Consider the following 11,261-nt stretch of genomic DNA (forward strand, 5'->3'; position numbering starts at 1 on the left):
TGATCTTTTATACATATCTTTGTTTTCCAGTACCACAAGATGTTCCTGGCTCATCTTGTACATTTCCTGCCCCAGACTTGGAATTATACATCTCTCCAAAGATCGCTGGTTCCCTTCAGTGGGAAATGATATTTAGTAATCCAATCTGATACTAGATGTATTCATTGCTACTGAGTTAGCCTTTGTTTCTAGATATTTCCAGTGGACAAAGCTAGGAAATATGCATTTTTTTCCTCTCCTTTTTTTTTTTTTTTTTTTTTTTGAGACAGAGTCCGCTCTGTCAGCCAGGCTGGAGTGCAGTGGCACAATCTCGGCTCACTGCAACCTCCGTCTCCTGGGCTCAAGCAATTCTCCTGATTCTCCTGGCTCAGCCTCCCGAGTAGGTGGGATTACAGGCGCCCACCACCATGCCCGGCTGATTTTTTTATATTTATTTATTTATTTTTGAGACGCAGTCTCACTCTGTCAGCCAGGTTGGAGTGCAATGGTGAGATCTCGGCTCACTGCAACCTCTGCCTCCCAGGTTCAAGCAATTCTCCTGCCTCAGCCTCCCGAGTAGCTGGGACTACAGGCGCCCGCCACCACGCCCGGCTAATTCTTTGTGTGCTTAGTAGAGATGGGGTTTCACCGTGTTAGCCAGGATGGTCTCGATCTCCTGACCTCGTGATCCGCCCGCCTTGGCCTCCCAAAGTGCTGGGATTACAGGCGTGAGCCACCGCGCCCAGCCAGGAGGCTTAGTCTTAATAAAAACTTGGAAAGAAAGAGTCCCCCGAGGATCAATTACAACCGAAATGACAGAGCCCCTATCAGGTGTTGTTGAGTATCCCCTCTGCTGCTAAGCTTCAGGGAATAACTTGTTGGGTACACCTGTCTAGGATTAAACCTGTTTCTTATGAGTCACAGGCACAAAAGCAGGATACCACGACCTACATCTGTGAACCTTTGGAGGACCTCTGCTACCTGTTTAAAAGAATCAATATTCAGCCATAAGTGGTAACGTGACGCCGTGGGTGGGAACATTTTTCTCTTCTTCCTGATTGTAATACTTCTTTTCTGTCGCTTTGGGCAACTACCTCCTCCCAGGAAACATCTCTTGTCCTTGTTGGGTGTAGAGGCCACTCTAAGGCCCAAGTGGATACCATGTGCCACTGTTAATCCTGTTTGCTCTCCCAATTAACCTTATCCTGTGTAAGTGGGAACAAAACTTTATAGTAAATATTTCAAAAATTATAGCTTTAGGAAATCATCTTCATGGTTGCTGGATTTGTCATCAACATCCCCAGGATAGAGAATTTCACCTTCTGGCCGATCCAAAAACTCTCTTGGCTAACTCCCTAGCCCTCTTCACCATCCATAGCAATCTCAAAGTACCCAGACCCCGACCATTAGGTGGAACTTTCTCTCGTGCACTTGATGGATTCTACCTGAAATCCCCCACCACTATTGCCTGGACCTGGGAAGGCATGTGTCTAGATCTCCAGGGCACTCATGATTCTATCAAGGCATGTATCTAGATCTCTAGGGCACTCATGATTCTGTCAAGGCATGTATCTAGATCTCCAGGGCACTAATGATTCTATCTTTTGTAACCACTGTTGTGTTAATGACACAAAAGTGGAAGTTTCCCCACAATGCTGTGACCCAACTCTAGTTGCCAAGTTCCCAAGGCCACAGCAAGATAAATAAGATTCCACTTGTGAGCAAGGAGACCATATACAGTGCCTTCTCCCAGATCAGAACATACAGAGAAAAAAACAACTGCCTAATCTGGGAAGGTGAGATTACCGCCCCCTTCTGGAAAACAAGGGCTGACCTAGAGGAAGCTTCTCCATCCTTGAATCTACATCTGGTTCGGCCTGCCTACCTCCACTCCTGCCTCCATCGTGTCCATCACGGTGACCCAGAAGCCCTACAAGGCATCCATCTCTGGCCCCTGGGCTTTCAGCAGCCACTCCTACACCAGCGGTCCCGGTGCCCACATCAGCTCCTTGAGCGTCTCCCAAGTGGGCAGCAGCAGCAGCTTCTGGAGTGGCCTAGGCACCAGCATGAGTCTGGGTGGTGGCTATGGTGGGGCAGTGGTATGGGGTGGGGGTGGGCGACACAGCCATCATGGTGAACCAGAGTCTGCTGAGCCCCCTTAAGCTGGACCTGGACCCCAATATCCAGGCTGTGCATACCCAGGAGAAGGAGCAGATCAAGACCCTCAACAAGTTTGCCTCCTTCATCGACAAGGTGCAGTTCCTGGAGCAGCAGAACAAATGCTGGAGACTAAGTGGGGCATCCTGCAGCAGCAGAAGACAGCTGGGAGCAACATGGACAGCGTGTATGAGAGCCACATCCACAGCCTTGGGCAGCAGCTGGACACTGGGCCAGGAGAAGCTGAAGCTGGAGGCAGAGCTTGGCAACACGCAGGGGCTGCTGGAAGACTTCAACGATAAGTACCAGGATGAGATCAACGAGCGGACAGAGATGGGGAATGAATTTGCCTTCATCGAGAAGGATGTGGATGGAGCTTACATGAACAAGGCAGTGCTGGAGTCTCACCTGGAAGGGCTGACTGACAAGATCAACTTCCCCAGAGAGCTGTGTGAAGAGGAGATCTGGAAGCTGCAGTCCCAGATCTCGGACATGTCTGTGGTGCTGTCCATGGACAACAGCCGCTCCCTGGACGTGGATGGCATCATCGCGGAGATCAACGCCCAGTACGAGGAGATCGCCCACTGCGGCCAGGCAAGGCTAAGAGTCTGCACCAGGTCAAGGATGAGGAGTTGCAGACACTGGCTGGGAAGCACGGGGATGACCTGCGTCGCAGGAAGATGGAGAACTCTGAGATGATCTGCAACATCAGCGGGATCCATGCTGAGATTGAGGGCCTCAGAGGCCATCGCGGATGCTGAGCAGCGTGGGGAGCTGGTGGAGCTGGAGGCTGCCCTGTAGCAGGCCAAGCAGGACCTGGCGCCGGCCAAGCAGGACCTGGCGCCGCAGCTGCTTAAGTAGACAGCTGAGCTCGGCCTCCCGGGGCCTCACAAGCCCTGGCCTCAGCTACGGCCTGGGCCCCAGCCTTGACTCTGGCAGGGATTTCAGCTCCTTCAGCCGCACCAGCTCCTCCAGGACCATGGTTGGGAAGCTGGTGTCCGAGTCCTCTGATGTCCTGCCCAAGCGAACAACTATGGCAGTCCCTCCCAGCCTACCCCCTCCTGCAGCTGCCCCAGAGCTTGTGGGGGAGGCTGCTGTGCAGGAAAGCGCAGGGAACAGGAGACCCACTTGAGGCTCAGCCCTCCTCCACAGCCCACTTGTGTGGGGTAACTCCCTTGCCCATGCCTCCATCACAAAACAATTCCACTGTTTTGTTTTGTTTTTTCAAGATAAAGCCTCAGCTAGCTCTGCCAACTGTCAAAAAGCAAAAAACAAACAAAACCCAGAAAACCCTACCAGGGTTGTTTGGTCCTCCCCGTTGGAATGGGGGGAGATATCTTGTATCTCCACAGACCCAACTTAGTGGCTAAAGATAGGCATCACACCTCACAGGGCCTCTATGGCACCCCAAATGGGTTCGTTTTCATTTGTGGTCATAAGTGGGAAGAAGTCACATCCCATAACCACTCCTAACTCCCCAGAGGACCTCCTGTTCTTTTAGGAGTAGCTTTCCTTTGTATATCAAAAACTTGGAACAGGGGTGAGTGTATGTTGGCCACCCTTTGGCCTTCCGGGGGTCACCATATAAAACCCTGTAAGACCGAGGAATACCAGAAATGAATGATCAATAGGATTAATTCTGACAGGAACTGGAGTGGCATTAGAACTAGTGGCCCCCTGGGGTGGCTTCGCCTACCATGAGTTGGCCCTAAAGAACTGACTAAAACCCTGGAATCATTAGCCACCAACACAGGTCAGGCATTAAAAGGAATTCAGGGATTCCTAGACTCTTTGGCAAATGTAGTTCTTGATAAGAGACTAGCATTGGATTATTTACTAGATGAACAAGGTGGAGGCTGTGCAGTTATGAATAAAACCTGGACAGGTTGAGATTAACATTCACACGATCTATCAGCAATCTATCTGGTCACATAGATGCTGGGTCACTGACTCCAGCTATATCTGCTCGATTATCAAAAATGCCCTCCCGGCCGGGCACAGTGGCTCATGTCTGTAATCCCAGCACTTGGGAGGCCGAGGCAGGTGAATTGCCTGAAGTCAGGAGTTCGAGACCAGCCTGGCCAACATGGTGAATCCCTGTGTCTACTAAAAATACAAAAATTAGACATACGTGGTGGCGGGCGCCTGTAATCCCAGCTACTTGGGAGGCTGAGGCAGGAGAATTGCTTGAACCCGGGAGGCAGAGGTTGCAATGAGCTGAGATCGTGCCATTGAACTCCAGCCTGGGCAACAAGAGCAAGACTTCATCTCAAAAAAAAAAAAAAAAAAAAAGCCCTCCCAAGTCTCACTTGGTTCTTACCTCTCCTAGGACCTTTGATAGCTGTCTTGTTATTACTAATCTTTGGCCCTTGCTTTTTTAACCTTTTTTTTTGAGATGGAGTTTTGCTCTTTGTTGCCCAGGCTAGAGTGCAATGGCACGATCTCAGCTCACTGCAACCTCCCCCTCCTGGGTTCAAACGATTCTCCTGCCTCAGCCTCCCGAGTAGCTGGGATTACAGTTGTGAGCCACCACACCTGGCTAATTTTTGAATTATTAGTAGAGATGGGGTTTCACCATGTTGTTTCACCATGGGCTGGTCTCGAACTCCTGACCTCAGGTGATCTGCCCACCTCGGCCTCCCAAAGTGCTGGAATTATAGGCATGAGCCACCACTCCCGGCCTGCTTGTTTAACCTCTTAATAAAGTTTGTGTCTTCTAGTTTACAACAGTTCCAGGTAAAGACAATGCTGGCACAAGGTTTCTAACCCATCCATCTTCTGACCTAGAGAATGAAAGCATCCTGCCTTTGGGCCGCCTTAGGTCAGGTATCTGGAGATTTTTACTCCTCTAGTGCTATGCAGGGCCTATTCCCATAAACTCAGCAGGGAGCAGTTACAGAATATGGACCTCCACCCTTTTGCAACCCCTTTCAGATTAAGGAGGAGTATCTGATCTCTGAGGGGAGAATGAGGTAGGAGGCAGGTGGGACTCGACTCTGGGCCAGGTTGAAGACTGGTTGAAACTGGGAAGAGTCTGTGTGTGGTGGCTCACGCCTGTAATGCCAGCACTTTGGGAGGCCGAGCCGGGTACATCACTTGAGGCCAGGAGTTCAAGACCAGCCTGGCCAATATGGTGAAACACCGTCTCTACTAAAAATATAAAAAATTATACAAAAATTAGCCAGGTGTGGTGGCGGGCGCCTGTAGTCCCAGATACTCAGGAGGCTGAGACAGGAGAATCACTTGAACCTGGGAGACGGAGGTTGCAGTGAGCTGAGATTTCATCACTGCACTCCAGCCTGGCTCCATTTCAAAAGAAAAGAAACTGGGAAGAGACACTGAAGGCACCTTTCCATAAGACATGCCCACTAACGCCATGACTATTTACCATTGCCATGGCAACACCTGAAAGTTACTGCCCATTTTTGAGCTATTTTAAAATAACCGACCCCTTAATTAGCATACCATTAAGACTGGGTATAAATATAACTGCAAAAGTGCCCCTAGGCTGCTACTCTCAGCACACTGCCTATGAGGTAGCCCTGCATGGCAGGAGCAGTCACGGAGCTGTGACGTTGCCACTGCTTCAATAAAGCTGTTTTCTTCTACCCCCGGCTTGCTCTTGAATTCCTTCCTGAGTGAAGCCAAGAATTTGCCCTGCCTCACCTTGAGATACCATAAACATTTTAGGATGGTTATTTAAGAAATGTCAGTGAAAAACATCATCATGACTTTGATAGGGATTGCATTGAATATGTAGATTGCTTTGGGTAGTATTCACATCTTAGCAATATTAACTCTTCCAATCCACAAACATGGGAAGTGTTTCCATTAATTTATGTCTTCTTTAATTTCTTTCAGCAATGTTTTGTAGTTTCTATTGTATAAGTCGTTTACCTGTTGGTTAATTCCTAAATATTTTATTTTATTTTATTATTTGATTTATTTTATTTTATTTTATTTTATTTTTTGAGATGGAGTTTCCCTCTTGTCGCCCAGGCTGGAGTGCAGTGGCACGATCTCGGCTCACTGCAACCTCCGCCTCCTGGGTTCAAGCGATTCTCCTGCCTCATTCTCCCGAGTAGCTGGGATCACAGGCGCCTGCCACCATGCCTGGCTAATTTTTGTATTTTTAGTAGAGACAGGGTTTTGCCATGTTGGCCAGGCTGGTCTTGAACTCCTGACCTCAGGTGATCCACCCGCCTCAGCCTCCCAAAGTGCTGGGATTACAGGCATAAGCTACCGCACCCGGCCAATATTTAATTCTTTTTAATGCATTGTAAATGGAATTGTTTTTAAATTTCCTTTTCAGATTGTAGCACATAGAAATGTGACTTTTTATGTGTTTACGTTGTATGTGCTACTTTGTTGAAATCATGTATTAATTCTAACAGTTTTTTTTTTTTGATGTGTGGAACCTTTAGAATTTTCTGCATAAAAGATCATATCAGGCCTGAGCCTGGTGGCTTATAACAGTAATCATAGCAAATTGGGAGGCTGGGGTGGGAGAATCACATGAGGCCAGGAGTTTAAGAATGCAGTGAGCCATGATTGTGCCACTGCACTCTAGCCTGGGTAATAGAGTAAGACCCCAACTAAAAAACAAAGGATCAATATAATCAGTGAACAGAGATGATTTTACTTCTTCCTTTCCAGTGTGGATGCCTTTTATTTCTTTTTCTTGCCTAATTGCTCTGGCTAGAATGTTCAGTGCTATGTTGAATGGAAATAGTGAAAGCAAGCATCCTTGCTTTGTTCCTGATATTAGAGGAAATGTTTTCAATGTTTCACCATTGAGTATGGTGTTCACTGTGGGTGTTTAATATATGGCTTTTTATTATGGTGAGGGTGTATACTTCTATTTCTAGTTTGTTGAGTGTTTATTTTTATCATGAAAAGGTGTTGAATTTTGTCAAATGCTTTTGCTGTTAGAAGGGGAAGGGTCTGTATACCGAAAACTATAAAACACTGATGAAAGAAATGGAAGGAGGCTGGGCACGGTGGCTCATGCCTGTAATCCCAACACTTTGCAAGGGCCAGGTGGGCGGATCACGAGGTCAGAAGTTAGAGACCAGCCTTTCTAATATGCTGAAACCCTGTCTCTACTAAAAATACAAAAAGTAGCCGGGCGTGGTGGCACATGCGTGTGGTCCTGGCTACTCAGGAGGCTGAGGCAGAAGAATCACTTGAACTCAGGAGGTGGAGGTTGCAGTGAGCTGAGATCGTGCCGCTGCACTCCAGCCTGGGTAACAGAGTGAAACTCCATCTCAAAAAAAAAAAAAAAAAAGAAATGGAAGGAAACACATATAAATGCAAAGATATCCCATGTTCATGGATTGGAATAATTAGTATTGTTAAAATGTCCATAGTAACCAAACTACCCAAATCCACAGAATCAATGCAATCCTTATCAAAATTCCAAAGTCTTTTTTTATAAAAAAGAAAAAACAATCCTCAAAAGAAAAATCAATCCAAGTCCACATGGAACCACAAAAGACCCCAAACAGTCAAAGCAATCTTGAGCAAAATAACAAATCTGGAGGCATCATACTCCCTGATTTCAAAATATATTATAAAGTTACTGTAATCAAAATAGCATGGTACTGCCATTAAAAAAAAGATATATCAACACATGGAACAGGATATAATGCCCCCAAAATAAACCCATACATTTATGGCAAATTGATTTTTGACAAAGATGCCAAGAATATACAATTTGAAAAGGATACTCTCTTCAATAAATGGTATTGAGAATGCAGAAGATGAAACTAGACTCTTATCTTACACTATATACAAAAATCAACTCAAAATGGATTAAAGACTTAAATATAAAACAAACTGTAAAACTACTAGAAAAAACATAGAGGAAAAGATCCATGACATTGGTCTGAGCAATGAATTTTTGAAAATGACCCTGAAAGCACAGGCAACAAAAGCAAAAATAGACAAATGGGATGGTATCAAACTAAAAAGCCTCTGGGCAGCAAAGGAATCAATTAACAGAGTGGAGACAAAAACAGAATGGGAGAAAATATTTGCAAACCATATATCTGATAAGCAGTTGATATCCAAAATATATAACTCAAACAACTCAATGGCAAGAAAACAAATAACCCAGTGAATTAATGGGCAAAGGACCTGAACAGACATTTCTCAAAATACATATGAATGGCCAAAGGTATATGAAAAAATGCTCAACGTGACTAATCATTAGGGAAATGCAAACCACAATGAGATATCACCTCATATGTGTTAGAATGGCTATTATTAAAAAGATGAGGCTGGGCACGGTGGCTCATGCCTATAATCCTAGCATTCTGGGAGGCCAAGGCAAGCAGATCACCTGAGGTCAGGAGTTCTAGACCAGCCTGACCAACATGGTGAAAACCCATCTCTACTAAAAATTAAAAAAAAAAAAATTAGCCTGGCATGGTGATGCACACCTGTAGTCCCAGCTACTTGGGAGGCTAACGCAGGAGAATCACTTGAACCCGGGAGGCGGAGGTTGAAGTGAGCGGAGATCTCACTACTGCACTCCAGCCTGGGCGACAGGGTGAAACTGCGTCTCAAAAAAACAAACAAATAAATAAAAATAAGAAAATAAAAAAATAAAAAGATGAAAGAAAAAGTGATGGCAAGGATGTGGAGAGAAGGGCACTCTTGTACACTGTTGGTAGAAATGTAAATTAGTGCAGCCCTTATATAAAAGAGTATGAAGGTTCCTAAAAAACTCAAAATAGAACTACCATATGATCCAGCAATCCCGTTGTTGGGTATATATTTAAAGGAACTGAAATGAATATGTTGAAGAGACATCTACAATCTCATATTCATCACAGCATTATTCACAATAGCCAAGATATGGAATCAACCTATGTGTCCACTGGTGGATGAAAGAATGAGGAAAGTGTGGTGTATATAAAAAACAGAATACTAGTCATCCTTTTTTTTTTTTTTTCGTAAAAAGGGAATTCTGGCTGGACGCGGTGGCTCATGCCTATAATCCCAGCACTTTGGGAAGCCGAGGTGGGCAGATCACTTGAGGTCAGGAGTTTGAGACCAGCCTGGCCAACTTGGTGAAACTCTGTCTGTACTAAAAATACAAAAATTAGTTGGGCATGGTGGTGCGCACCTGTAATCCCAGCTACTCAGGAGGTTGAGGCACGAGAATCACTTGAACCAGGAGGTAGACGTTGCAGTGAGCCAAGACCATACCACTGCACTCCAGCTTGGGAGGCAGAGTGAAACTGTGTCAAAAAAAAAAAAAAAAAAAGGAAATTCTATTATTTGCCACAACAGGGATTAACCTGGAGAACATTATGTTCAGTGAAATAAGCCAGGCACAGAGAGACAAATACCACATGATCTCACTTATATGCAAGATCTAAAACTGTCTACCTCATAGCTAGCTGCAGTGGCTCATGACTGTAATCCCAGTGCTTTGGGAGGCTAACATGAGAGGATTTCTTTTTCTTTTTTTTTTTTTGAGATGGAGTCTTGCTCTGTTGCCAGGCTGGAGTGCAGTGGCGTGATCTTGGCTCACTGCAACCTCCACCTCCTGGGTTCAAGCGAGTCTCCTGCCTCAGTTTCCTGAGTAGCTGGGACTATAGGCACGTGCCACCACACCCAGCTAATTTTTGTATTTTTAATAGAGACGGGGTTTCACCATGTTGGCCAGGATGGTCTCAATCTCTTGACCTCATGATCCACCCACCTTGGCCTCCCAAAGTGCTGGGATTATAGGTGTGAGCCACTGCGCCCAGCTGTGAGAGGATTTCTTGAGGCCAATAGTTTCAGACCAGCCTGGGCAACATAGTGAGACCCCATCTCTACCCCCCCAAAAAAAATTAGTCAGGTGTGGTGATGCACACCTGTAGCTCCAGCTACTGGAGAGGCTGATGCAGGAGGATCACTTGAGCCCAGGAGTTCAAGACTACAGTGAGCCATGATTGTGCCACTACACTCCAGCCTGGGTGGCAGAGTAAGACCCCATCTCTAATACAATACAGTAATATAAAAATGTTGTAGAATGCAAAGTATTGTTCCTGGGTGTGTCTGTGAGGGTGTTGCCAAAGGAGATTAACATTTGAGTCAGTGGACTGGGAGAAGCAGACCCACCCTTAGTCTGGCGTGGCACCATCTAATCAGCTGCCAGCACAGCTAGATTAAAACAGGCAGAAGAACATGGAAGGACTTGACTTGCTGAGCCTTCCGGCTTTCATCTTTCTCCCTTGCTGGATGTTTCCTGCCCTCGAACATCAGACTCCAAGTTCTTCAGCTTTTGGACTCTTGGACTTACACCAGTGGTTTGCAGCTCTCGGGCCTTTGTTCACAGACTGATGGCTGCACTGTTGGCTTCCCTACTTTTGAGGTTTTGGGTCTTGGACTGGCTTCCCTGATCCTCAGCTTGCAGACAGCCTATTGTGGGACTTCACCTTGTGATCATGTGAATCAATACTCCTCAATAAACTCCCCTTCATATATACATCTATCCTATTAGTTCTGTCCCTTTAGAGAACTCTAATATACCTGTCTAACTGAAACTTTGTACCTTTTGAGCAATATCTTCCCATTTCCCGCTCTCCCATGCCCCTAGCCTCTGGTAATCTCTGGATACCTGATCTAAGGGGTCCAACAGGATATTTTCATTTTTCAGGTCATAAGACGGGATGGGTTGAAACCTTGTGCCAGCATCATCTTTATGTGGAATCTAGAAGACATAAACTTAAGTAGGAGGTCAACAGGAAAATTATAATTTGGAGGATGAGAAAATTAATGCATCTATGCCCATGGCATCATGTTTTTTATCTTTGTGTTTGTGAAACAACAGCTTTAAGTCTTATAGGAGCTCACAAGTGTAAATCATGGTGTCCTCCTCTTATGCCGTCAGGGATTCATAGGAAACAGATTTAATCTTGGACAGGTGAACCCAACTAGTGATTCCCTGAAGTTTAACAGCAGGGAAGGTACTTAACAATACCTGATAGGGGCTCTTCCATTTGGGTTGTAATTGATCCTCTGGGGATCCTTTTTAACAAAAAGTTTTTTGTAAGACTAGGTGTTCAGGTTGAACAGAGGAGCTATTTCTTTCCTATGTGGGAAAGGGAAGTACTTTGTTTTTATAA

At 45.6% G+C, this 11,261-nt stretch overlaps 1 pseudogene; it reads left to right on the forward strand.

Moving 5' to 3' along the window:
• Positions 1 to 1,838: 1,838 nt before the first annotated feature.
• On the forward strand, positions 1,839 to 10,743 carry LOC100988770 (keratin, type II cytoskeletal 8-like; annotated as a pseudogene).
• Positions 10,744 to 11,261: the final 518 nt, after the last annotated feature.

This window comes from Pan paniscus, chromosome 9, assembly GCF_029289425.2.
Source record: "Pan paniscus chromosome 9, NHGRI_mPanPan1-v2.0_pri, whole genome shotgun sequence".
NCBI lineage: Eukaryota > Metazoa > Chordata > Mammalia > Primates > Hominidae > Pan > Pan paniscus.